Below are 27,798 nucleotides of genomic sequence, written 5' to 3'. Positions count from 1 at the left end.
CTCTATTATCTGTTGTCTGTGTGTTATCCCAGACCAGACCAGCAGACCAGACCAGACCAGCAGACCAGCCCAGACCAGACCAGCAGACCAGCCCAGACCAGTGCAGACCAGCGCAGACCAGCCCAGACCAGCGCAGACCAGCGCAGACCAGACCAGACCAGCAGACCAGCCCAGACCAGCGCAGACCAGACCAGACCAGCAGACCAGCCCAGACCAGCGCAGACCAGACCAGCCGACCAGACTAGCCCAGACGAGCCGACCAGACCAGCCGACCAGCCCAGACCAGACCAGCAGACCAGCCCAGACCAGACCAGCCGACCAGACCAGCCGACCAGACCAGCCCAGACGAGCCGACCAGACCAGCCGACCAGCCCAGACCAGACCAGCAGACCAGCCCAGACCAGCGCAGACCAGACCAGCCGACCAGACCAGCCCAGACGAGCCGACCAGACCAGCCGACCAGCCCAGACCAGACCAGCAGACCAGCGCAGACCAGCCCAGACCAGCTGACCAGCCAACCAGCTCTGTCCAGACCAGCCGACCAGCCCAGCCGAACAGACCAGCAGACCAGCCCAGCCATGACCAGACCAGCAGACCAGACCAGATCAGCCAACCAGCCCTGTCCAGACCAGCCGAACAGACCAGACCAGTCCACATGGTTTAGACTGAAACATTTAACGCTGGATTAACAGGGACCAGCTGCAGAGGTTTTACCACGGCTAGGGGAGGTTAGAGGCGATCACCCACTTCATGTGAAGGGAGGGAAGGATGAGCGTGGAGAGGGGGAGATGGTTAGAGGGACAATAGCTAGGAGCTAGGTCAGATGATGAGTAAGAGGAGAAACCTCAATCCATTTCATCCCTCTCTCCTTCTCTCTCTCCTTTCTCTCTCTACTTTCTCTCTCTCATTCTCTGTCTCCTTCTCTCTCTTTTTCTCTCTCTCCTTTCTCTCTCTCCTTTCTCTCTCTCCTTTCTCTCTCCTCTCTCCTTCTCTCTCTCTCTCTCTTGTCTCTCTCTGTCTCCCACCCTCTCTCTCCACTCGTTCTCTTCTTTCTCTCTCTGTTATGACAGTGTATGAATGATGAAGAGCAGCTTGCATATTTTATATTTGCACATTGGTTTTACCTTGGACATATTCTGATGCAAGCCTTGTACCTAAACTACAGTAGTTTCAGGTTCAAATTTGATTGTCTCACGTACAGTGAAATGCTTAACTTGCAAGCCCTACCCATCAGTACATTATTCAATATCAAAATAGTATTACATTTTTTTAACCTTTATTTAATATTTCTTATTTCTTATGGCTACAGGGGCAGTATTGAGTAGCTTGGATGAAAAGGTGCCCAGAGGTGCCCAGAGTAAACTATCTGCTCCTCAGTTCCAGTTGCTAATTCATGCATATTATTAGTCTTTTTGGATAGAAACTACTCTGAAGTTTCTAAAACTGTTTAAATGATGTCTGTGAGTATAACAGAACTCATATGGCAGGCAAAAACCTGAGAAAAAATCCAAACAGGAAGTGGGAAATCTGAGGTTTGTAGGTTTTCAACTCATCGCCTATCGAATACACAGTGGGATATGGGTCATTTTGCACTTCCTACGGCTTCCACTAGATGTCAACAGTCGTTAGAACCTTGTCTGATGCTTCTACTGTGAAGTGGGGCCGAAGGAGAGGGGAATTAGTAAGGTCTATCATGAGCTGAACATGCGCTGACCATGCGCGTTCATGTGAGAGCGAGCTCTGTTCTATCGCATTTCTGAAGACAAAAGAATTCTCCAGTTGGAACATTATTGAAGATGTATGTTAAAAACATCCTAAAGATTGATTCAATACATCGTTTGACATGTTTCTACTGACTTTTACGGAAATGTTTGACATTTCGTCTGCTTTTAGTGAACGCGCTTCGTGACTTTGGATTTGTTTACCAAACGCGCTAACAAAAGTAGCTATTTGGACATAAATGATGGACATTACCGAACAAATCAAACATTTATTGTGGAACTGGGAATCCTGGGAGTGCATTCTGATGAAGATCATCAAAGGTAAGTGAATATTTATAATGTTATTTCTGACTTCTGACTGCACAATATGGCGGGTACCTGTATGGCTTGATTGGGCTCTGAGCGCCGACCTCAGATTATTGCATGGTTTTTGCTTTTTCTGTAAAGCTTTTTTGAAATCTGACACAGCGGTTGCATTAAGGAGAAGTGGATCTAAAATTCCATGTATAACACTTTTTATAACGTTTATTATGAGTATTTCTGGAAATTGATGTGGCTCTCTGCAAAATCACCGGATGTTTTTGGAACTACTGAACATAACGCGCCAATGTATACTGAGATTTTTTTTATATAAATATGAACTTTACCGAACAAAACATACATGTATTGTGTAACAGGAAGTCCTATGAGTGTCATCTGATGAAGATCATCAAAGGTTAGTGATTCATTTTATCTCTATTTCTGCTTTTTGTGACTCCTGTCTTTGGCTGGAAAAATGGCTGTGTTTTTCTGTGATTTGGCGGTGACCTAACATAATCGTTTGTGGTGCTTTCGCTGTAAAGCCTTTTTGAAATCGGACACTTTGGTGCGATTAACAACATGATTACCTTTAAAATGGTATAAGATACTTGTATGTTTTGAGGAATTTTAATTATGAGATTTCTGTTGTTTGAATTTGGCGCCCTGCACTTTCACTGTCTGTTGTCATATCGATCCCGTTAACGGGATTGCAGCCCTAAGAAGTTTTAACTAGGCAAGTCAAAACAAATTCTTATTTATAATGAAAGCATTGGAACAGTGGGTTAACTGCCTTATTCAGGGGCAGAATGACAGATTTTTACCTTTGTCAGCTCGGGGATTCGATCTAGCAACATTTTGGTTAGTGGCCCAACGCTCTAACCACTAGGCTACCTGCCGCCCCAGTATAACTAATAATGAAAAACGAATAAAAAACACGAGAAATAAGAAATAGGGGGGGGGGGGTGTCGACAACAACAGAAGAATTTAAGCTGTATACAGGGTCAGCTAGGTAGATATGTACATGTAGGCAGGGAATAGGAGAAAGTGAGTGTTAGCAGGATAACTAATAATAATAATTCAATACAATATTATATAGTACTACACAGCACTCCTTGAAGCCTCCTGGGGCTTTATCACCAAACAAGCTGCAGAGCTGAAGTCCAACAGCAGGAACTGTATTAGCAAAACAGCTCGACAAAATCCCCTGGCTTATTCCAGAGTCACAAAATAAAAACAAATGAATATGTGTTTTGGATTACGCACATTGAACAAGCAATTCCCACACTCTTCACTCACTCCAGGTCAGATCTTGGGGAAAGTAAAAATGGAAAAGTAAAATAAGTAATTGGTCTACACGGACAAGTTCTGGCCTGGTTTAGATCTTATCTGTCGGAAATATATCAGTTTGTATCTGTGAATGGTTTGTCCTCTGACAAATCAACTGTACATTTCGGTGTTCCTCAAAGGTTCCGTATTAGAACCACTACTGTTTTCACTATATATTTTACCTATTGGGGATGTCATTCGAAAAGATAATGTTAACTTTCACTGCTATGCGGATGACACACAGCTGTACATTTCAATGAAACATGGTGAAGCCCCAAAATTGCCCTCGCTAGAAGTCTGTGTTTCAGACATAAGGAAGTGGATGGCTGCAAACTTTCTACTTTTAAACTCGGACAAAACAGAGATGCTTGTTCTAGTTCCCAAGAAACAAAGAGATCTTCTGTTGAATCTGACAATTAATCTGATGGTTGTAAAGTCGTCTCAAATAAAACTGTGAAGGACCTCGGCGCTACTCTGGACCCTGATCTCTCTTTTGACGAACATATCAAGACTGTTTCAAGGACAGCTTTTTTCCATCTACGTAACATTGCAAAAATCAGAAACTTTCTGTCCAAAACTGATGCAGAAAAATTAATCCATGCTTTTGTTACTTCTAGGTTAGACTACTGCAATGCTCTACTTTCCGGCTACCCGGATAAAGCACTAAATAAACTTCAGTTAGTGCTAAATACGGCTGCTAGAATCCTGACTAGAACCCAAAAATTTGATCATATTACTCCAGTGCTAGCCTCCCTACACTGGCTTCCTGTTAAGGCAAGGGCTGATTTCAAGGTTTTACTGCTAACCTACAAAGCATTACATGGGCTTGCTCCTACCTATCTTTCCGATTTGGTCCTGCCGTACATACCTACACGTACGCTACAGTCACAAAACGCAGGCCTCCTAATTGTCCCTAGAATTTCTAAGCAAACAGCTGGAGGCAGGGCTTTCTCCTATAGAGCTCAATTTTTATGGAATGGTCTGCCTATCCATGTGAGAGACGCAGACTCGGTCTCAACCTTTAAGTCTTTACTGAAGACTCATCTCTTCAGTGGGTCATATGATTGAGTGTAGTCTGGCCCAGGAGTGTGAAGGTGAACGGAAAGGCTCTGGAGCAACGAACTGCACTTGCTGTCTCTGCCTGGCCGGTTCCCCTCTCTCCACTGGGATTCTCTGCCTCTAACCCTATTACAGGGGCTGAGTCACTGGCTTACTGGTGCTCTTTCATGCCGTCCCACTTGAGTGGGTTGAGTCACTGACGTGATCTTCCTGTCTGGGTTGGCGCTACCCCCTTGGGTTGTGCCGTGGCGGAGATCTTTGTGGGCTATACTCGGCCTTGTCTCAGGATGGTAAGTTGGTGGTTGAAGGTATCCCTCTAGTGGTGTGGGGGCTGTGCTTTGGCAAAGTGGGTGGGGTTATATCCTTCCTGTTTGGCCCTGTATCATCGGATGGGGCCACAGTGTCTCCTGACCCCTCCTGTCTCAGCCTCCAGTATTTATGCTGCAGTAGTTTATGTGTCAGGGGGCTAGTGTCAGTTTGTTATATCTGGAGTACTTCTCCTGTCTTATCCGGTGTCCTGTGTGAATTTAAGTATGCTCTCTCTAATTCTCTCTTTCTCTCTTTCTTTCTCTCTCTCGGAGGACCTGAGCCCTAGGACCATGCCTCAGGACTGCCTGGCATGATAACTCCTTGCTTTCCCCAGTCCACCTGGCCGTGCTGCTGCTCCAGTTTCAACTGTTATGCCTGTGGAACCCTGACCTGTTCACCGGACGTGCTACCTGTCCCAGACCTGCTGTTTTCAACTCTCTAGAGACAGCAGGAGCGGTAGAGATACTCTTAATGATCGGCTATGAAAAGCCAACTGACATTTACTCCTGAGGTGCTGACTTGCTGCACCCTCGACAACTACTGTGATTATTATTATTTGACCATGCTGGTCATTTATGAACATTTGAACATCTTGGCCATGTTCTGTTATAATCTCCACCCGGCACAGCCAGAAGAGGACTGGCCAACCCTCATAGCCTGGTTCCTCTCTAGGTTTCTTCCTAGATTTTGGCCTTTCTAGGGAGTTTTTCCTAGCCACCGTGCTTCTACACCTGCATTGCTTGCTGTTTGGGGTTTTAGGCTGGGTTTCTGTACAGCACTTTGAGATATCAGCTGATGTAAGAAGGGCTATATAAATACATTTTATTTGATTTGATTAATTGGATGACCGTTTCAGTCCCACTCCAATGAGACTGTGGTTGTGGGAGGTGACTTATTGTTGCTGTGGATGGCTTCATGTAAATCCAATCTTTCCTACCCAGAAAGTGTGCAATTTCATTTCCTCCTCCTGCTCTCTCTCTCTCTCTCTCTCTCGCTCTCTCCACAGACTAGGCACAGACTAAGACACACACACACACACAAACACACTCATGCATGCACGCACGCACACACTCATACAAACACACAGACATACACAAACATACACATATGCATACGCACGCACAAACCTCAAACCTTGAGGAACACCTTCCCTACTGCCCATGCAGAGATAACACATCCATGTACAGTACATAAAGGAGATTGAGCTGCACGTTTCCTGTCCATTCTTCTTTTCTGAAAATGACATAAATTCATGGAGATGGCAATGCACTGCAAACCAAAGGATTGTGCTAATTCGTTTGTCCTCATTAATTCACGCCTGCTTGCTCTTGTGTTGAATCTTTCACTGTTTTCTCCAAAGGAAGTTACCCCTCTCTCTCCCTCTCTCTCTCCCAGCCTCCACCCTGCCTGTTTCATGTCTCCTCTCTCTCTCTCTCTCTCTCTCTCTCTCTCTCTCTCTCTCTCCCAACCCCAGCCTGGCTGTTTCATCCCCCCCTCTCTCTATCTCACTCTCTCTCCCAGCCCCAGCCTCCACAATGCCTGTTTCTCACCGCCCCCCCTCTCAATTAAATTCAATTTAAGGGCTTTATTGGCATGGGAAACATATGTTTACATATAGGTTGTATTTACAATGGTGTTTGTTCTTCACTGGTTGCCCTTTTCTTGTGGCAACAGGTCACAAATCTTGCTGCTGTGACGGCACATTGTGGTATTTCACCCAATAGATATGGGAGTTTATCAAAATGTGATTTGTTTTCGAAATCTTTGTGTGTCTGTGTAATCTGAGGGAAATATGTCTCTCTAATATGGTCATACATTGGGCAGGAGGTTAGGAAGTGCAGCTCAGTTTCCACCTCATTTTGTGGGCAGTGTGCACATAGCCTGTCTTCTCTTGAGAGCCATGTCTGCCTACGGCGGCCTTTCTCAATAGCAAGGCTATGCTCACTGAGTCTGTACATAGTCAAAGCTTTCCTTAATTTTGGGTAAGCCACGGTGGTCAGGTATTCTGCCACTGTGTACTCTCTGTTTAGGGCCAAATAGCATTCTAGTTTGCTCTGTTTTTTTGTAAATTCCTTTTAGGTGGGTATCGGCCTAATTCTGCTCTGCATGCATTATTTGGTGTTTTATGTTGTACACAGAGGATATTTTAGCAGAATTCTGCATGCAGTCTCAATTTGGTGTTTTTCAATTTTGTGAATTCTTGGTTGGTGAGTGGACCACAGACCTCACAACCATAAAGGGCAATGGGTTCTATAACTGATTCAAGTATTTATGTTGAATTTGATGTTCCTTTTGATGGCATAGAACGCCCTTCTTGCCTTGTCTCTCAGATCGTTCACAGCTTTGTGGAAGTTACCTGTGGCGCTGATGTTTAGGCCGGTGTCTAGATGGAATTTGTATTCGTGGTCCTAGGAATTTTTGGAACAACATTATTTTAGTCTTACTGAGATTTACTGTCAGGGCCCAGGTCTGACAGAATCTGTGCAGAATATCTAGGTGCTGCTGTAGGCCCTCCTTGGTTGGGGACAGAAGCACCAGCTCATTAGCAAACAGTAGACATTTGACTTCAGATTCTAGTAGGGTGAGGCTGGGTGCGGCAGACTGTTCTAGTGCCCTCGCCAATTCGTTAATATATATGTTGAAGAGGGTAGGTATTTTATAATGTTGTAGGTTTTTCCCCAACACCACTTTCCATCAATTTGTATAGCAGGCCCTTGTGTCAAAATGAGTGGAAAGCTTCTTTTTTTAAATAACAAAGCATGAGAAGACTTTGCCTTTGTTTTGGTTTGTTTGTTTGTCAATTAGGGTGTGCAGGGTGAATATGTGGTCTGTTGTACGGTAATTTGGTAAAACGCCAATTTGACATTTGCTCAATACATTGTTTTCACTGAGGAAATGTACGAGTCTGCTGTTAATGATAATGCAGAGGATTTTCCCAAGTTTGATGTTGACGCATATCCCACAGTAGTTGTTGGGATCAAATGTGTCTCCACTTTTGTGCATTGGAGAAGATGCCAGAGCTAAGGATGTTAATCGGAATTTGTGGTCTGTATATTTGATCATTTCATTAAGGATACCATCAACACCACAGGCCTTTTTGGGTTGGAGGGTTTGTATTTTGTCCTGTAGTTCATTCAATGTAATTGGAGAATCCAGTGGGTTCTGGTAGTCTTTAATAGTAGATTCTAAGATTTGTATTTGATCATGTATATGTTTTTGCAGTTTGCTCCTTGTTATAGAGCCAAAAAGATTGGAGAAGTGGTTTACCCATACATCTCTGTTTTGGGTAGATAACTCCTCGTGTTGTTTAGAGTTTACAATTTTCCCAGAAGTGGTTCGATTCTATGGATTATTCAATTACATTGAGCTGATTTCTGACGTGCTGTTCCTTCTTTTTCCATAGTGTATTTCTGTATTGTTTTAGTGATAGACCATAGTGAAGGCATAGACTCAGGTTTTCTGGGTCTCTATGTTTTTGGTTGGATAGGTTTCTCAATTTCTTTCTTAGGTTTTTACATTCTTCATCAAACCATTTGTCATTGTTGTTCATTTTCTTAGGTTGACATTTTTTGATTTGATAGGGAAGCTGAGAGGTGAAATATACTGTTTAGGTTTTCTACTGCACCTTCACTATTACAGTGAAACATTTTTCCCCAGCCTCCACACTGCCTTCTCTCTCTCTCTCTCTCTTTCATCTTCTCTTTCTTCCAGCCCCAGCTGCTAGCCCCAGATGAAGTAATCTCTGTCATATTGTCACATGACAGGAGTTCAGATGCTAATGGCTGCACTGCTAATCCAGCTGCCGGCAAGGCTGGCCCATGCCCACATTACCCGCACGGCGCAGCACTGTACCAACCGCCCACCCTGTAGCACCATAACAGCTATACCCTGCTGATGTACACTGGCAACGCTGGGCCAGGCACCACAGAGACAGGCCTGGGGAGAAGGGGGTGGAGGGATGGGCCCAACAACTAGAGCTAGGAAAGAGGGACCACAGAGACAGGCCTGGGGAGGAGGGGGTGGAGGGATGGGCCCAACAACTAGAGCTAGGAAAGAGGGAGCACAGAGACAGGCCTGGGGAGAAGGGGGTGGAGGGATGGGCCCAACAACTAGAGCTAGGAAAGAGGGAGCACAGAGACAGGCCTGGGGAGGAGGGGGTGGAGGGATGGGCCCAACAACTAGAGCTAGGAAAGAGGGAGCACAGAGACAGGCCTGGGGAGGAGGGGGTGGAGGGATGGGCCCAACAACTAGAGCTAGGAAAGAGGGAGCACAGAGACAGGCCTGGGGAGGAGGGGGTGGAGGGATGGGCCCAACAACTAGAGCTAGGAAAGAGGGAGCACAGAGACAGGCCTGGGGAGGAGGGGGTGGAGGGATGGGCCCAACAACTAGAGCTAGGAAAGAGGGACCACAGAGACAGGCCTGGGGAGGAGGGGGTGGAGGGATGGGCCCAACAACTAGAGCTAGGAAAGAGGGAGCACAGAGACAGGCCTGGGGAGAAGGGGGTGGAGGGATGGGCCCAACAACTAGAGCTAGGAAAGAGGGAGCACAGAGACAGGCCTGGGGAGAAGGGGGTGGAGGGATGGGCCCAACAACTAGAGCTAGGAAAGAGGGAGCACAGAGACAGGCCTGGGGAGGAGGGGGTGGAGGGATGGGCCCAACAACTAGAGCTAGGAAAGAGTTTTCAAAGCCAGAGGGTACTAACACATAGGGGACACTATAGTCTATATATGTTTCAAGCTATAGGATGATGGAACCAAAGGGTTGATCAACTCTACAGTGAGCAAGAAAGGAGATGAGATATTTAAATGGAGAAAGGAGCACTAGAACTATAGAGCACTAGAACTATAGAGGACTATAGCTATAGAGGACTAGAGCTATAGAGGACTAGAGCTATAGAGGACTAGAGCTACAGAGGACTAGAGCTACAGAGGACTAGAGCTACAGAGGACTAGAGCTACAGAGGACTAGAGCTACAGAGGACTAGAGCTATAGAGGACTAGAGCTATAGAGGACTAGAGCTATAGAGGACTAGAGCTATAGAGGATGAGCTAAAGAGCACAAAAGCTAGAGGCCTAGAGCTATAGAGCAACAGAGCTATAGAGGACTAGAGCTACAGAGGACTAGAGCTATAGAGGACAAAAGCTATAGAGGACTAGAGCTATAGAGGACTAGAGCTATAGAGGACTAGAGCTATAGAGGCCTAGAGCTATAGAGGCCTAGAGCTATAGAGGACTAAAGCTACAGAGCACCAGAGCTATAGAGGACTAGAGCTATAGAGGCCTAGAACTATAAAGCACTAAAGCTATAGAGAACTAGAGCTACAGAGGACTAGAGCTACAGAGGACTAGAGCTACAGAGGACTAGAGCTATAAAGCACTAAAGCTATAAAGGACTAGAGCTATAGAGGACTAGAGCTATAGAGGACTAAAGCTACAGAGCACCAGAGCTACAGAGGACTAGAGCTATAAAGCACTAAAGCTATAGAGAACTAGAGCTATAGAGGACTAAAACTATAGAGGCCTAGAACTACAGAGGACTAGAGCTATAAAGGACTAAAGCTACAGAGCACCAGAGCTATAGAGGACTAGAGCTATAGAGGCCTAGAACTACAGAGGACTAGAGCTATAAAGCACTAAAGCTATAGAGAACTAGAGCTATAGAGGACTAGAGCTATAGAGGACTAGAGCTATAGAGGCATAGAACTACAGAGGACTAGAGCTATAAAGCCCTAAAGCTATAGAGGACTAGAGCTATAGAGGACTAGAGCTATAGAGGACTAGAGCTATAGAGGACGAGCAGGTGTGATGTTCAGACCGCAGGTGTGATGTTTGGATGTACCGAACCTGTACAGGTGCTGTGAGACTAAAGCTATAGAGGACGAGCAGGTGTGATGTTCAGACCGCAGGTGTGATGTTCGGATGTACCGAACCTGTACAGGTGCTGTTACACGTGGTCTGCCACTGCGAGGACGATCAGCTGTCTGTCCTGTCTCCCTGTAGCACTGTCTTAGGCATCTCACAGTATGGACATTCCAATTTATTGCCCTGGCCAAATCTGCAGTGCTCATGCCTCCTTCCAGCATGCCTAAGGCACGTTCACGCAGATGAGCAGGGACCCTGGGCGTCTTTCTTGGTGTTTTTCAGAGTCAGTAGAAAGGCCTCTTTAGTGTCCTAAGTTTTCATAACTATGACCTTAATTGCCTTCCGTCTGTAAACTGTTAGTGTCTTATTAACGACCGTTCCACAGGTGCATGTTCATTAATTGTTTATGGTTAATTTAACAAGCAGCGAAACAGTGTTTAAACCCTTTACAATGAAGATCTGTGAAGTTATTTGGATTTTTACAAATTATCTTGAAAGACAGGGTCCTGAAAAAGGGACGATTCTTAACCACCAACTGTTGGTCTTCTTGCAGAATATTTGCTGGTACTGCACGTCTCCTGGAAAGACATGGTTACGGTCTTAGCATTTTACACTTTTTGTGGAAGGGACGTAGGGCAACGCCTTTGTTGGTAAAGGTATCAACTGAATGGTAGCGGCTGGCGTATTGTTTAGGGACAATGAGGGGACATTGGTTTTGAGGGGAAAGATCAGTCAACAAAGTGAATGGGCTGGGGGACTAAAGAAGGTGTGAATCTTAGGAAGGCAGTTCCTACACTGTATGAATTGTTGTGTATGTGATATTGAAGAGAAAAGGCACCTCAATCGCTCTAATACACAACAAAGTATTTACTGTCTATGTACAACCCTGCACAACCAAAAACCCTGTACTCATCTCAAAGAACTGTCAGTAAACCTCCCCCAGACCATTGAATTTGACAAATCACTCTTGTCAATAGTAGCCATTTGCAGGGGAATTTCGTAGACATGTCTTTGTACTGTGTTTTGAGAATCTGCAGAGAAGAATGGGGTGGTTGTGCCATTACTGTAGCAGACTTGAAACATTTCAGTGTCCTTTGCTGGTTTTTGTTCCTCAATCTTGTAGTGCTCCATAACCATTATTATTATATTTTTATTATTTTTACCTTATTATTTAACTAGGTGTGTCTGCTCCCTCATGCTTGTGTACCTCATGCTGGTTGTACCCAAAATGCACCCGCTTTGTGATATTTTTCAGCAAGGCACTGTGGAATGACTCCAGATAACCTGAGATTTACAAAGAGAAAAGGTAAAAAGAGAAGGGGGTTTTGATGACATGGTCTAAATTGATGACATGGTCTGGAAGGTATTCTGTAGTCATCAGGCTACAGTGGCTTGCGAAAATATTCACCCCCCTTGGCATTTTTCCTATTTTGTTGCCTTAAAACCTGGAAATAAAATCGATTTTTTTTAGGGGTTTGTATCATTTGATTGACACAACAAGCCTACCACTTTGAAGATGCAAAATATTTTTTACTGTGAAATAAACAAGAAATAAGATTTAAAAAACAGAAATCTTTAGTGTGCATAACTATTCACCCCCCCAAAGTCAATACTTTGTAGAGCCACCTTTTGCAGCAATTACAGCTGCAAGTCTCTTGGGGTATGTCTCTATAAGCTTGGCACATCTAGCTACTGGGATTTTTGCCCATTATTCAAGGCAAAACTGCTCCAGTTCCTTCAAGTTGGATGGGTTCTGCTGGTATACACCAATCTTTAAGTCATACCACAGATTCTCAATTGGATTGAGGTCTGGGCTTTGACTCGGCCATTCCAAGACATTTAAACGTTTCCCCTTAAACCACTCGAGTGTTGCTTTAGCAGTATGCTTAGGGTCATTGTCCTGCTGGAAGGTGAACCTCAGTCCCAGTCTCAAATCTCTGGAAGACTGAAACAGGTTTCCCTCAAAAATGTCCCTGTATTTAGCGCCATCCATCATTCCTTCAATTCTGACCAGTTTCCCAGTCCCTGCCGATGAAAAACATCCCCACAGCAAGATGCTGCCACCATCATGCTTCACTGTGGGGATGGTATTCTCGGGGTGATGAGAGGTGTTGGGTTTGCACCAGACATAGCGTTTTCCTTGATGGCCAAAAAGCTACATTTTAGTCTTGTCATGACGCTAGCCCTTTCAGTGAATTGGCTAGCAGAGATGTGAACAACCAAACTCCCTCTCCTGTTAGGACAGTCTTACAACCCATAAATTCCGTAAAGAGACTCTCCCTGGCCATGCAGTCCCTGGCCCATTTCTACTACATCTCAAATCAGAATTTGAGAATGGAACAGCATTCATATTTTGGAGAACGTGTAAACGGTCGGCGGAGAAGCCAGCTACGATCTGGTCCGTTTTGTTTCTTGTTTGTGACCTCATGAAAGACAATACAGCCACATTATCCTAACTCTGTTTACACAGGTGCCTCAGTTATGAGGTTTGCATCTAATTCTTGTATAAAATGAATGAGTAAAGATAAAACTATTTGCGAAATGATGAAATATGATGTTGACTTTTAAAATTAGAAAAACGTCTTCTCTGAAAAGTTTAACTAAGTCAGTAGCCACGCCCAAGTGAATAGGCAATGGTTGGAAATGTTTTGTTTAGTCCACTAGGGATGGTATAATGTTATTATGTATTCTATAATTGTTTAATTAGTTAGTAAATAAATAATTGAGCCAATTGTTGTATGGATGATTTATAGTAAAGGCTGGGTTTGTGCAGATAACCAACAATTTACGACGTTCAGATGAGACTGACGAAGGTAATAATAATAATTCATCAATAGATTACTAATTGATCAGATATTAAAATATCTGAAGAGTTATATTCGGAAAATTATAACTTTGTTAATAAGTTAATTAAATTTACATGATTAGTTTAATCACGTATTAATAATTACAGAGAATTGATTTGATAAAATAACAGTCTTCATCTTTAATGATACTAAAGACACGATAGTCTCATCTGACCAGAGTACCTTCTTCCATATGTTTGGGGAGTCTCTCACATTCTTTTTGGCGAACATCAAACGTGTTTGCTTATTTTTTTCTGGACACTCTTCCGTAAAGCCCAGCTCTGTGGAATGTACGGCTTAAAGTGGTCCTATGACAGATACTCCAATCTCCGCTGTGGAGCTTTGCAGCTCCTTCAGGATTATCTTTGGTCTCTTTGTTGCCTCTCTGATTAATGCCCTCCTTGCCTGGTCTGTGAGTTTTGTTGGGCGGCCCTCTCTTTGCAGGTTTGTTGTCGTGCCATATTCTTTCCATTTCTTAATAATGGATTTAATGGTGCTCTGTGGGATGTTCAAAGTTTCTGATATTGTTTTATAACCCCAACCCTGACCTGTTTGGAGAGCACCTGTCACGCCCTGACCTTAGAGAGACTTTTTATTTCTCTATTTGGTTAGGTCGGGGTGTGATTTGGGTGGGCATTCTAGTTTTTCTATTTCTTTGTTGGCCGGGTATGGTTCTCAATCAGAGGCAGCTGTCTATCGAAAATGAGCATCCAGCCAGGACGGGTTGTGCCGGCTAAGCGCTCCTGGTCTCCAGTACGCCTCCTCGGACCAGGATATCCTGCGCCGGCTCTATGCACTGTGTTTCCAGTGCGCCTTCACAGCCCAGTGCGTCCTGTGCCAGCGCCCCGCACTTGCCGGGCTAAAGTGAGCATCCAGCCAGGACGGGTTGTGCCAGCTCTACGCTCCAGACCTCCAGTGCGCCTCCACGGCCAAGTATATCCTGTGCCAGCTCCACGCACCCGGCCTCCAGTGCGTCTCTCCAGCCTGGTACGCCCTGTGCCTGCTCCACGCACCCGGTCTCCAGTGCGTCTCCCCAGCCTGGTACGTCCTGTGCCTGCTCCACGCATGAAACCTCCAGTGATGATCCATGGCACGAAGCCTCCAGTGATGATCCATGGCCCGGAGCCTCCAGTGATGATCCATGACCCGGAGCCTCCAGTGATGATCCATGGCCCGAAGTCTCCAGCTACGGTCTGCAGTCCAGAGTCTCCAGCTACGGTCTGCAGTCCAGAGTCTCCAGCTACGGTCTGCAGTCCAGAGTCTCCAGCAACGGTCTGCAGTCCAGAGCCTCCAGCAACGGTCGGCGGTCCAGAGCCTCCAGCGACGGTCGGCGGTCCAGAGCCTCCAGCGACGGTCGGCGGTCCAGAGCCTCCAGCGACGGTTGGCGGTCCAGAGCCTCCAGCGACGGTCGGCGGTCCAGAGCCTCCAGCGACGGTCTGTGTTCCAGGGCCTTCAGCGGGGGTCCCGGTCTAGAGCCTCCAGCGGGGGTTCCCAGTCCGGAGCCTCCGGCAACGATCTACGGTCTGGAGTCCCAGGCGACGATCTACGGTCCGGAGTCCCCGGCGACGATCTACGGTCCGGAGTCCCCGGCAACGATCCACGGTTCGGTGCCCCCGGCGACGATCCACGGTCCAGTTCCACGGAAGCGGAGGGATCAGCGAGCGGAGCCGCCACCGAGGCTAGATGCCCACCCGGACCCTCCCCCATGGAGTCAGGTTTTGCGGCCGGAGTCCGCACCTTTGGGGGGGGTACTGTCATGCAATGACCTTAGAGAGCCTTTTTATTTCTCTATTTGGTTAGGTCAGGGTGTGATTTAGGTGGGCATTCTAGTTTTTCTATTTCTTTGTTGGCCGGGTATGGTTCCCAATCAGAGGCAGCTGTCTATCGTTGTCTCTGATTGGGGATCATACTTAGACAGCCTTTTTTCCACCTTTAGTTTGTGGGATCTTGTTTGTGTGTAGTTGCGTTCTGCACTGCATGTAGTTTCACGTTCGGTTGTAGTTTATTGTTTTTTTCCGTGTTCATCAAATAAAATGATGTACGCTTACCACGCTGCACCTTGGTCTGATTCTTCCATCAACGAACGTGACAGCTTCTTGGTCTTCATGGTGCCACTTGCTTGGTGGTGCCCCTTGCTTAGTGGTGTTGCAGACTCTGGGGCCTTTCAGAACAGGTGTATATATACTGAGATCATGTGACAGATCATGTGACACTTAGATTGCACACAAGGGGAATAATACATTTTTTCCATTTCACTTCACCAAGTTGGATGATTTTGTGTATGTCCATTAAATGAAATCCAAATAAAAATCCATTTAAATTACAGGTTGTAATGCAACAAAATTGGAAAAAGGTGGGATGAATACTTTTGCAAGGCACTGTACCTCTAACCACCCGTAACCCCACAACACAAACCATACAAACACTACCCAATTCATGTTTATACCATGCTTACTGTAAATTTTGTTATTTTAGCCATCAGCTTGCAAATATTTTGTCCAACGTACCTTCAACTTGTGCAGAGCGTGGCTTTGGAAGCGCATATGTTGGTGGAATCAGATTTTGTTCCACCCACAAACAAACACACAATTTAACCAGCCCACTAATTGTATTGACTAGCTAAGCACACCTAACATGGACATTTCAATATTGTCAGCTTGCTGTTAGCTGACTAGCGACACTGACTTGGCAGCAAGATTGCTAGCCAGTTGAGACAGGCTGAGAACCAACTAACCAACCATAGACGATTTATACACATTCATCATTGCTACCAACACACAAACAGAGAGTGAGTTAGCTATTTCGACAATTCTATTTGTAGTAACGGAGTGTTTTCCAGACAAGGGTGGAATAGATGGCTACCAAATCGAGACACTCTTACTTGGTAACAATAGCTATCTTACGTTACCTAACGTCAATCAAAGATAGAATGAACTAACAAAATGTTTTACTCTGCTAAAGGTAGCTTTCAGTCTAGCAGTGACTACCATGGCAAAGGTGAAATTGATTTACAGTGGGTATACCAAAAGGTAGCTATATGATTTAGCTGATGGCTTTCAGAGTTCAATACAGGACTGTAACGTTAGCTAGTTAGCTAACTTACCCAGCTAGTCCAGCTAGGCTAGAAAGATAACTAACATTAGGTTAGAGAATCTTCTTTTTAGTTGTGAATGGAAAAAAATGTATGGTATCGCGTCACTTCTCAGCTGTCGTCGAAATGGATTCCCCAACAGTTCAGCCTGAAAATCCATCTGTTTGGTCACCGTATCATTCTTGATAGCCTACAAGCCACTGGCAGAATCGGGGAGAATCTCTGGTAGGTAGAATGGTGAACGGTAACTCATTTTCGCACTTGTTTGTAATTAGCACAGCCAGGCACAGAAAACCACATGGACATGATGACAAACATTTGTAAAAAAACTAATGTTTTCCAAAAAGTATTGCCTAGAGAAGTTCTGAGATTACTGTGTGTTGGTGGTTCGAAGTAAACAAATCAAGTTTTTTTTATATAGCCCTTCGTACATCAGCTAATATCTCGAAGTGCTGTACAGAAACCCAGCCTAAAACCCCAAACAGCAAGCAATGCAGGTGTAGAAGCACCATTATTCAAGTTTATGACCACGCCCCCTCTACCCAGCAGGCGGTATCAGCATTCGCTATAAATGCTGGACTTTGTGGTTCACTATGAGCAGACGAATACACATGGAGTCGAAACTTCCCAATTCCATCAGTGCAATGAAAACGTGCCAGTTCTAGCTTGTGTTTTGTATAATTTTGATGTTGATGATAAAAATGTAATGTTGTTAATATAGTAATGACTATATGCCGTGGCAGAGCCAGGGTGAAATTCCCCTTTAAACTTCTAGTGTTTTCATTCACTCTGTCCACATATTTTCCTCTCTTTTCATCTCTTTACATTTCGTCTATCATTTTTTATTCTCCTCCCTCTCTCTCCTCCTCCTCTCTCTCCCTGTATCGGCCTCCTCATTCATGTAAATCTGTTAGCTTTGAGAATGCAGCTTGTCTAATGTCCTGAACAGCACTGGATTTCATGCTGGTTCTTCCCGGTAACGGTGGAATAATGGGGATGTAAATAGTGTTAAACTATGGAGGATTAAGACAACCTCTTAATGAAGCAGGCTGCATTTCACGCAAACACACACACAGCAAAGAGAAGACTGAAGGAGAATAACACACATGCACGAACGATACACACAGTCTTGTTTTACTAAATATGTTTACAAGCAGAAATTAAGCTATGCTGTCTGTGAAGCTATGCTGTCTGTGAAGCTATGCTGTCTGTGAAGCTATGCTGTCTGTGAAGCTATGCTGTCGTTCATCAAGCTTTGGTTTTTCCGTGGTCTGACCAGGACTCAATCCATCCATCCAGTAGGAGGTAAACACACATAAAACTACTTACACAAGGAGAGGAGAGGCCTGATTGGTTATCTATTGAAGTGGAGAGAGAGAGAGAGAGCGAGAGAGAGAGAGCGAGAGAGAGAAAGAAAGAAAGAAAAATAGAAAGAAAGAAAGAAATGAGAACGATAGAGAATGAGAGAGAGAAAGAGAGAGAGGGCAGTCAGGGTCTCCCGTGGGCTTTCGATAGAGAGGTAGAGAGCAAATGAGATGAACAGAGAGGATGAGAGGAGATGAGAAGAGACAAGAGAGAGAACAGGTGCTCAGAAGTGACCTCCCGTAGGCTAGTAATGAAGAGATAGGGGCGGGGAGAAGGGGACTGAGGATAGAAGAAAGCAGGGGATAAAAGAAGTGAACATTAAATACTGTCCTCCCATATAGGGGTGATGGAAAGAAAAGGAAAGAGAGAAAGACAGAGATAAAAGAGGCAGAGAAGAGAATAGAAGGGTATGGCCAGCAGCATACCGCCCTGCATCCCACTGCTGACTTGTCATTGAAGCTAAGTAGGGTTGGTCCCTGGATGAGAGACCAGATGCGGCTGTAAGTGGTGCTGGAGGGCCCGGAGGAAGCGCTCTTTCCTCTGGTCCAATTTTTTTATTTTCATATCCCAATGCCCCAGGGCAGGAATTGGGGACATTGCCCTGTACAGGGTGCTGTCTTTCGGATGGGATGTTAAACGGGTGTGTTGACTCCTAAATTCTCAATCTGGCCCTCATACCATAATGGCCACCTAATCATCCCCACCTTACAATTGGCTCATTCATCCCTCCTCTCCCCTGCAACTATTCCCCACGTTGTTGCTGTAGAGAATGTGTTTTTAGTCAACATATCTGGTAAAATAAGAGTTAAATGAAAAAAACTGAAGAGTATGAGGTAAAACAGGGATGATCAAATCTGAGATGCTGGTTTTCTTTGTGATATGTATGTGTTTGATTAATGTCACTCATCTAGGTGCACAGGGTGGATTGCATATTCATATTGACATACATTTATATAACCATTATTTTTGCCAGGTAAGTTACAAGTTAAGAATACATTCTCATTTCCAGCAATGTCCTGAGGATGAGTTGCAATGAGATTCCCAGCTTCCATTTGGCTCCTTTAACCACTCCCCTTTCCCCTGCATATGCTATGTCCTTCCTAAACTATTCACCTTGGACTGACATGCTACTATTAGCAAATCAGGCTGTCAAGTCAATCCCAGAACCACTCAGCCAAACTAACCATTGACTTGATGCCTGCCTCTAACAGCCAGTCAGAATGGTCAGTTGATCCCTGAGATGCCAGAGCAGGCCTATAAAGCTGTCAGGATTATCTCACTGTCAAGAACACACACAGGTCAGCGAGTCAACCTCCGAGTGTAGTCAGCCAGCAGATCAGGATACTTGAGAAGCCATGCAGACGATCCGGCATGGAGAGTTGATCTATGATTCTTAGAATGATTCTCAGTGCAATATGATACCGTTATTCGCTTTGAGAATGCTGTTACTTTCACAAAAACATACAACTTAGAACGACTGTTGGGTCAGACAGTAGCAGTAGGGGAAAAGGTTGTGTGGGGGGGGGGGGGGGGGGGGGTTGTATGTAGAAGGACTGAGAAGCTCCGTTCTTGTGACTTTTTTAAAAGGTAATTCTACTCCAAAATGAATGAAAACAAAAGTACGCTGACACCATCTACAATATAATTTCCAACTCCAGAAATGAATCAAAGAACATATTGATAAAATGTTAACATGTTGGACCATTCATATAGCCATATTATCAGGTATGCTATTAGCAATGAGCATCACCTGTAGCCCAACTGATGCAGCATAGTGGCTATAAATAAATAAGCTGAAGCATGGGGTTGCCTGTCTGCGTTTACCCTATTGAGCTAATCATTAGTAGTCCTGCATCAGGTCGGAAACCCACGGTTCTCCAGTTGGTGAGCGGCAAAAAAATCAGCTGGTCGGTGGAATGAAATAATTCTTTAAACACGGTGGTCAGCTCGCATTTCAGAACAATTACATTGCGGGTCGGAAACATTTTAAATCAGGAAGTTGTTGTGTTGCATTATGTTGCGAGTTCCATTCTGTGAGTGGCAAGGCAGACGTAAGGCTACCAGCCATGCACGCATTGAGATGTGGAGCCGGGGACTGTCCCTTACTTGTGTGGTGATAAAACATTCTTATTTGTCCACGAGTAGAGCTTATGTTCCCTCTTCCCACGTGAGAATACGACACATTGTCAAATTTACTTTCCCTGGATAGCCTAGCTCACGTGAAAATGACGCCTAACCAGAGAAATAAACAGAGAAATAAAAAGAATGGTCTCAGAGCAGAAAGTATAATATGTTATTCAAATCCATGCCACTCCATTTAGTATGACATGTTACTTTATGTTACGTTACATTACATTGGCCTACGTAAATCCGGGACACACACATTTGTATGATATGTTAGGTTTGGTACGACAGAGGTGGATGGGTGGGCGTATTACGGGTATGTCTAGCAACCCAAAGGTTGCGTGTTTGAATCTCATCATGGACAACTTTAGCTAATTAGCTGCTTTGCAACTACTTACTACTCTTTAGGTACTGCAACTACTACCTTTTGACACCCAGGTGGCAACACACATCTCTGCGTGCCTGGCAGATATCTCAGCTTGGATGTCGACCCACCACCTCCAGCTCAACCTAGAACAAGACGAAGCGGCTCTTCCTCCCGGGGAAAGCCTGCCTGCTCCATGACCTCTCCATCATGATTGACAACTCCAGTGTCCCACTCCCAGAGTGCAAAGAACCTTGGCGTGACCCTGGACAACACCCTGTCGTTCTCTGTAAACATCAAAGCAGTGACCCGCTCCTCCAGGTTCATGCTCTACAACATCCGTAGAGTACAACCCTACCTCACACAGGAAGTGGCGCAGGTCCTAATCCAGGCACTTGTCATGGACTACTGCAACTCACTGTTGGCTGGGCTCCCCACTTTTGCCATCAAACCCCTGCAACTCATCCAGAATGCTGCAGCCCACCAGGTCTTCAACCTTCACAAGTTCGTTCCTTGTCACCCCACTCTGCACACTCCACTGGCTTCCAGTCGAAGCTCGCATCCACTACAAGACCATAATACTTGTCTATGGAGCAACAAGAGGAATTGCCCCTCCCTACCACCAGGTTATGTTTAAACCCTACACACCAACCTGAGAACTGTTCTGCCATCTCTGGTGTCTTGGCCCACCCACCCCTACGGGAAAGCAGCTCCAGCTCAACCCAGTCAAAGCTCCAAGTTCCCAATTGTGGAACCAGCTTCCCCCTGAAGCTAGGACAGCAGAGTCCCTGCCCATGATCGGAAAACATCTGAAACACTACCTCTTCAAAGAGTATTTTAAATAATCCCACAGTACCCCCCCATACTTAACTTCTCTAGGATAGGGGGCAGCATTTTCACGTTTGGATGAAAAGCATACCCAAATTCAACTGCCAGCTACTCATCCCCAGAAGATAAGATATGCATAGTATTAGTAGATTTGGATAGAAAACACTCTGAAGTTTCTAAAACTGTTTGAATCATGTCTGTGAGTATAACAGAACTTATTTAGCAGGCGAAACCCCGAGGACAAACCATTCAGATTTTGTTTTTGAGGTCACTCTCTTTTCAATGTGTTTTCATTGGGAATCCAGATTTCAAATTGAACTTCTTGCAGTTCCTACCGCTTCCACTGGATGTCAACAGTCTTTAGAAATTGGTTGAGGTTTTTTTCTTTGTGTAATGAAGAAGTACGGCCATCTTGAACGAGGGTCACTTGAAGTGTACTGTTTGTTAGAGGCGCGTGACCAGAAAGCTAATATCAACGTGTGTTGATATTACATTCACGACACAGCCCAGACTTGCCGAAACACCAGAGAGAGAGACCCACGCATGCTACCTCCTTAAAACCTGTTTTTGGGATAGGGGGCAGCATTTTCACGTTTGGATGAAAAGTGTGCCCAGAGTAAACTGCCTGCTACTCAGTCCCAGTTGCTAATATATGCATATTATTAGTATATGTGGATGGGAAACACTCTGAAGTTTCTACAACTGTTTGAATGATGTCTGTGAGTGTAACAGAACTCATATGGCAGGCAAAAACCTGAGAAAAAATCCAACCAGGAAGTGGGAAATCTGAGGTTGGTCATTTTTCAACTCATTCCCTATTGAAGATACAGTGGGATATTGGTCATGTTGCACTTCCTAAGGCTTCCACTAGATGTCAACAGTCTTTAGAACCTTGTTTGATGCTTCTACTGTGAAGTGGGGGCGAATGAGAGGGGAATGAGTCAGAGGTCTGCCAGAATGCCTTGAGCTCGTGATGCTCGTTCACGTGAGAGTGAGCTCTGTTCCATTGCTTTTCTACAGACAAAGGAATTCTCCGGTTGTAACAATATTGAAGATTTATGTTAAAAACATCCTAAAGATTGATTCTATATTTCGTTTGACATGTTTCTACGAACTGTAATATGACTTTTCTTCTGAACTTTTGCCTGGACCTGCCCTCGCGTCGTGGGTTTAGATTGTGTACTGAACGCGCGAACCAAAATAAGTTATTTGGACATAAATGATGGACTTTATTGAACAAATCAAACATTTATTGTGGAACTGGGATTCCTGGGAGTGCATTCTGATGAAGAACATCAAAGATAAGTGAATATTTATAATGCTATTTCTGACTTATGTTGACTCCAACATGGCGGATATCTTTTTGGGTTGTGTTGGTCTCTGAGCGCCGTACTCAGAGTTTGCTTTTTCCGTAAAGTTTTTTTGAAATCTGACTTAGCGGTTGCATTAAGGAGAAGTATATTTTTAAATCTGTGAATAACACTTGGATCTTTTATCAATGTTTATTATGAGTATTTCTGTAAATTGATGTGGCTCTGTGCAAATTCATGGGATGTTTTGGAGGCAAAGCCAAATGTAAACCGAGGTTTTTGGATATAAATATGAACTTGATCGAACAAAACATACATGTATTGTGTAACATGTTGTCCCGGGAGTGTCATCTGATGAAGAATATCAAAGGTTAGTGATTAATTTTATCTCTATTTCTGATTTTTGTGACTCCTCTCTTTGGTTGGAAAATCGCTGTATGCTTTCTGTGACTAGTTGCTGACCTAACATAATGATATGTTCTGCTTTCGCCGAAAAGCTTCTTTGAAATCGGACACTGTGGTTGGATTAACGAGAATTGTATCTTTAAAATGGTGTCTAATACTTGTATGTTTGAGAAATTTGAATTATGAGATTTCTGTTGATTGAATTTGGCGCCCTGCAATTTCATTGGATGTTGGCGAAACCCCAGTCCTAGACAGGTTAAAAGGAATGGTCATTTCCATGTCTCTCTAGTTGGTGTGTGTGTTCTTAATTGTTGCTAGAAATCATTGGTGGGTCCCCTGCGGGATGGTTGAGCTAACGCAGGCTAATGCGATTAACATAAGGTTGTAAGTAACAAGAACATTTCCCAGGACATAGACATATCTGATATTGGCAGAAAGCTTAAATTCTTGTTCATCTAACTGCCCTGTCCAATTTACAGTAGCTACTACAGTGAAATAATACCATGCTATTGTTTGAGGAGAGTGCACAGTTTTGAACATGAAAAGTAATTAATAAACAAATTAGGCACATTTGGGCAGTCTTGATAAAACATTTTGAACAGAAATACAATGGTTCATTGCACAGACACTGCTGCCATCTCGTGGCCAGAATCTAAATTGCACCTGGGCTGGAATAATACATTATGGCCTTTCTCTTGCATTTCAAAGATGAAGGTACAAAAAAATACCAAAAAACTATTGTTTTTTTCTTGGTGTTTTCTTTTACCAGATCTAATGTGTTATATTCTCCTATATTCCCTTCACATTTCCACAAACTTCAAAGTGTTTCCTTTCAAATGGTACCAAGAATATGCATATCCTTGCTTCAGGGCCTGAGCTACAGGCAGTTAGATTTGGGTATGTAATTTTAGGCAAAAAACTATTTTTTAAAAGGGGCCGATCCTTAAGATTAAATCCTCCTTGTGTGCAGCTGTGACATCATTGTTCCGCGACGTAAGGGCGTAAGGAAGGACACCGCTTGTTTAGGTTTGTCAGCTCAAGCCAGTGGACCAGCGGCAAAGAATCTAACCAAAAGCCCACACAAATCAGATCCAAAGAGACTGTTAGTCCTTACTCTGGTAACGTGTGGGTGGGTGGTCATATTTTCATTTCAGTTGCTGCTTTGAGAGACCAGAGCTTATTCTGACCCCTTTAGCTCTCACCCTCTCCATCGGCATCCCTGTCTAAGCTCTTTTCAGATGTCCTTTACTCTGTGTGATTGTCATCAAAATGCATGTCCTGGGTTTGTGAGAGGGTTGTTTGGCCACATCTGCATGTGCTGTGCTCAAAAAACAAGTTTGAGTACAGCCTATACACATTCTCAGTGTATTCATAATATATGTTATTTAACATGGTCATTTATTTATTATTTAGCCTCCCAAGCCGTATCTCCGAATGTAATCTGACATGTACAACACATGCGCACAAACACGTGCACACCAACACGTGCACACCGCATGTAGTCCTCAGACATATCATTGCGTGAACATGTGCAATGTGAGTGTTTCTCTGTCATACATATGTATGTGCACGTGTGTGAGCGAGTGTGCACGTATTTGATTTGATTGATTAGGATCTCCATTAGCCAACACAATTGGCGACAGCTAGTTTTACTGGAGTCCAACAAATAACAAAAAATACTTTACAATATAAATAAGTGAAAGGAGCCAATATATTCTGTTGCTTGTATGCTGCTTTTCCTTCACTCTGCAGTCCAACTCATCCCAAACCATCGCAATTGGGTTGAGGTCAGGTGATTGAGGAGGCCAGGTCATCTGATGCAGCACTCCATCACTCTCCTTGGTCAAATAGCCCTTACACAGCCTGGAGGTGTGTTGGGTCATTGTCCTGTTGAAAAAACCCCACACCATTACACCTCCTCCTCCATGCTTCACGGTGGGTACCACACATGCGGAGATCATCCATTCTCGTACTCTGCGTCTCACAAAGACACGGCGGTTGGAACAAAAATCTTCAATTTGGACTCATCAGACCAAAGGACAGATTTCTACCGGTCTAATGTCCATTGCTTGTGTTTCTTGGCCCAACCAAGTCTCTTCTTATTGTTGGTCTTTAGTAGTGGTTTCTTTGCAGCAATTCGACCATGAAGGCCTGATTCACACAGTGTCCACTGACCAGTTGATGTTGAGATGTGTCTGTTACTTGGACTCTGAAGCATTTATTGGGCTGCAATTTCTGAGGCTTATCCTCAGCAATTTCTGAACGTATCCTCTGCAGCAGAGGTAGCTCTGGGTCTTCCTTTCCTGTGGCAGTCCTCATGAGAGCCAGTTTCATCATAGCGCTTGATGGTTTTTGTGACTGCACTTGAAGAAACTTTCAAAGTTATTGAAATATTCTGCTTTGATTGACTTTCTTGTCTTAAAGTAATGATGGATTGTCGTTTCTCTTTGCTTATTTGAGCTGTTCTTGCCATAATATGGACTTGGTCTTTTACCAAATAGGGCTATCTTCTGTATACCACCCCTACCTTGTCACAACACAACTGATTGGCTTAAACGCATTAAGGAAATAAATTCCACAAATTAACTTTTAACAAGGCACACCTGTTAATTGAAATGCATGAAGCTGGTTGAGATAATGCCAAGAGTGTGCAAAGCTGTCATCAAGGCAAACTGTGGCTACTTTGAAGAATCTCAAATATTTTGATTTGTTGAACACTTTTTTTGGTTACTACATGATTCCATATGTGTTATTTCATAGTTTTGATGTTTTCACTAATATTACACAATATTATATATAGTATATAGTATATACATTTTTTGCTCAGAGAACTTGGGGGCCAAATAAAACATCCCGCCAGTTGCGGAACCCTGATTTAGAATTAAGTGATGTATTGGCCATGCATATTGAAAAAACAAGTACAACTGCCTCAATTTTGCTTGACCCCAGGAAGAGCTGCTGCTGCCTTGGCAGGAAGTAATGGGGATCCATAATAAATATAAATACAAATACAAATACACAGGTACAGCCTGCCAGGCACGTTAGTAAAACACCTGCCTGTCTTTCTGTCTGTCTGTCATTCTGTCGGGGTATACTGTACATGTGAAGGGTCAGCCACAGCACTTCAACCTCCCCCCTAACACCCTAAAGAGCTCTCAGCTCAACAACACCACCCTCTCAAGAGCCTGGGTCTCATGATCTGCATGTCAGTGTGTCATCTTATAGAGGGAATTCTTAGTCACAGAGGGAGCTTACTCCTATCAAACGCTTAAACCTATCCTATCGTTTCTGATATATGTGAAGTACCTACTGGCTATGAGCTAGGGGCTAGGAGCTATGAGCTAAGGGCTAGGGAGTTGTTTCTGGACAGGGCCATAGTTTATCAAGTTAACTCCATAAGAGAGAAATTAAAAGTCAGTGGTGTAAAATAACCCCAGTGTTGGTGTTAATAACTAGTGTTGAGTGTGATTGTGTCTGTGGAGAGAAAAACATTCCCATCAAAACCACGCCCATCATTTTCATGTTTCCCATCATGCTCTACTGCAGAATTTTTTTGTATTGTTTTTGATATGTGTTTTTGCATGTACAGTACATTGATTGAATAATCTTATGCTACACGAAGGTAAATAACATACATTTTTCTAAACTAATCCAATCATTTCGTTAGATTTATTGCACCCGTTACTGAAATGGTTGTTCAAGTTTAAATGGTTTAGGTAAACTCCTTAACCCTGACTGTCATTCTGAATACAGTTTGCTGAATGTTGTTCGATGTTCTAACTCTGTCTGGATTTCAATGGGAATTACATACTGAACAACCCACCCCACACACACACACACTTTTTACCCTCAGAACAGCCTCAATTCATCAGGGCATGGACTCTACAAGGTGTCAAATGTGTTCCACAGGAATGCTGGCCTATGTTGACTCTAATGCTTTCCACAGTTGTGTCAAGTTGGCTGAATGTCCTTTGGGTGGTGGACCATTCTTGATACCCACGGGAAACTGTTGAGCGTGAATAATCCAGCAGTTCTTGACAGAAACTGGTGCGCCTGGCACCTACCACCATACCCCATTCAAAGGCACTTAATAAATCTGTTGTCTTGTCTATTCACCCTCTGAATGGTACACATACACAATCCATGTCTCAACTGTCTCAAGGCAAAACAATCATTCTTTAACTTCTTATGGCTGCAGGGGGCGTATTGAAAAACTGGAAAATATGTGCCCATTTTCAAACGGCCTCTTAATCAATTTTTGCTCTTACAATATGCATATTATTACTACTATTGGATAGAAAACAGTCTCTAGTTTCTAAAAACGTTTGAATTATTTCTCTAAGTGGAACAGAACTATTTTTACAGCCCATTTCCTATCCGGAAGTGAGATTTCCAACATCGATGTCTCTCTTCAAGACCTTGTCTATAAAAGGGCATGTCACTTAGGACTGTAGAAACACGTCATACGCCTTCCCCTGGGTGTCATGCGGAAGTGAGAGCAGAAAGGACTTGAATATCTCGTCCAGGGACTGAACACAACCTCTTGGAGTGAGACTTGCGCACTTTATTTTTTTTTTCTGGGCGCGAAGTAGGACCTGTACTCGGCTCCTGGAAAACGCTCGTTAAAGGTGAATATGACCTCCGGCTTCGATTTTATTTGATACATGTCACAATATCATCCTAAAGTATGTTTTTTCAATATAGTTTAATTATATTATTGAAATTTATTCTGGACTTTAGACGTGATGCGACGCAAGAATTTTGTCAAGATGGAGAGGTTAGCGTCGCACTGCCAGTGTGCTTGCTAATTCAAGAGGGAAATCGTTCGTTCTGGATCGAAATAAAGACGTTTCTGAACAAAGGACCCCTTGGAGAACATTCTGATGGAA

General features: G+C 44.0%; 1 pseudogene; it reads left to right on the top strand.

The window, feature by feature from the left end:
• The window catches only part of LOC120058112, a 33,831-nt pseudogene that overhangs the window by 3,345 nt on the left and 2,688 nt on the right, over positions 1-27,798 (top strand).

This window comes from Salvelinus namaycush, chromosome 13 (genome assembly GCF_016432855.1).
Source record: "Salvelinus namaycush isolate Seneca chromosome 13, SaNama_1.0, whole genome shotgun sequence".
NCBI classification, from domain to species: Eukaryota; Metazoa; Chordata; class Actinopteri; order Salmoniformes; family Salmonidae; genus Salvelinus; species Salvelinus namaycush.
The sequence above is the reverse complement of the archived record's forward strand: the minus strand, read 5'-3'. Positions and strand labels throughout refer to the sequence as shown.